Genomic DNA, 1,777 nt, shown 5'->3' on the forward strand with positions numbered 1-1,777 from the left:
GGTCGTCTGCAATGCATGAACCGCAATGCAAGGTGCGCGCCCGCCCCTGGAGGTGCTTGTCGAGTGGACCGCGACTCGATACAAATCTCGTGCCTGCAGATTATCCTCAATCTTTGCTCTTTGCTTTCTTTCCTTTTCATTTAAAATTCGCTCCGGCTATTGTCTTTCTCTTGATTATCTCCAGTTTTTCGTACTATCCCCCTTGGACAATAATACGTCTCACCTCTACCACTGCTATTGCAACTTATGTTTGATGTAATTTCAATTTTGAGAACTGCAGTTATTGCTGCTAATCTGTGATATCATGGAATGCGCATCCCACCCTTATACAAATGCAATCAGCATAATCAGTGCCTGTATCTTTGCTATCACGCAATCTCTCATTTACGTAGATAAGCAGTATTCTGAACACTGAAAAACATTGTTATATTGGTGTTCTTCAGTTCTTTGATATTCTGTCAATCTCTTTCCATCTATCAATCAATATATACATATAACTTCATCTATCTATCTATCTATTTATCAGTCCATCTATCTATCTATTAATCTATCTTTCTCCCTTTCTCTATATATCTATATATATTTGCGCGTGTGGCTTGTGTGTGGGTTTATTTGTATGTGCATGCCTCTATGTGTGTATGTGCGTATGTGTGTGTGTGTTTATGTGTATGTGTGTGTGTGTGTGTGTGTGTGTGTGTGTGTGTGTGTGTGTGTGTGTGTGTGTGTGTGTGTGTGTGTGTGTGCGTGTTTGTGTATATGTGTGTGTGTTTTGCTAATAGTGATCAGCAACTTTTAAACGTTGAATATTAGTTTTATGAGGGAACTGCACGAATGGCTCAAACAAACACATGTAAAACATGAGCTTGCCACCCGTTCACGAAGAGGACATCAGCTATTAGTTGAAAAATAAACTTTCTTAAAATAACTCTAAAGTAAATAACCAACTTCGTTATCTAATAGTCTTGCTTTGTGTCCTTTTGCTGTGGATGACAAGACAAGTATCACAAGTAATGGGGCAGTATTATTTCTATATCATGGTTGCACGAGGCAGGAGATGCAATGAAACATGTTAAATAACGTTTCCTGCAGTTTAGTATAGTCACCCCTCACTTTGGTTTTTAAGGTAAACGATTTTCTATGTTTCCCGGGTGACTCGCTCGATACACTAATTGTGTTGAATCGGCTTATGGCATCACAGGCATATGAGCGACTGTTTTTTTATTCCACTATTATCATTATCGTCTATTATTCAAGGTTTTTTTCTCTCTCTCTCCCTTTCTGTCAGTTCTGGGAAATGTTAGCTTTGAGTGTAGGCGAATAACACGCGATTTCTCAGTATCTGTCGTTGCTCCCTACCATCACTAAAATATAAATGCAACGCTAATATCACGTTTATTTTCAAAGGACGCCTTTTGCAACGACCGCACCATTAACGTCACGTGCATTCTCATGGGACGCCTGTTGCAACGATACCCGCTTTCAGTCACCGCCCCCCCCCCCCCCCCCCACGCATTAACGATATTATTAGCTATAATCATTAGTGCTGTTTATGATGATGGAGATGATGATGATGATGGTACAACAAGAATAGCAGCATTTAATTTGGTTTTAATAAGAATGATAATAAATGATGAAAAGGATGCTGATAAGAGTAATGGTGATGATTGTAAAATAATAGAACAAATAATGATGATGAAAAGGATAATGATGGCAACAGTGATAATGAAAATTTTACCACTTCGTATTCCTAATCAATCAATATAATACTAAACTCACT

This window comes from Penaeus chinensis, chromosome 7, assembly GCF_019202785.1.
Source record: "Penaeus chinensis breed Huanghai No. 1 chromosome 7, ASM1920278v2, whole genome shotgun sequence".
NCBI lineage: Eukaryota > Metazoa > Arthropoda > Malacostraca > Decapoda > Penaeidae > Penaeus > Penaeus chinensis.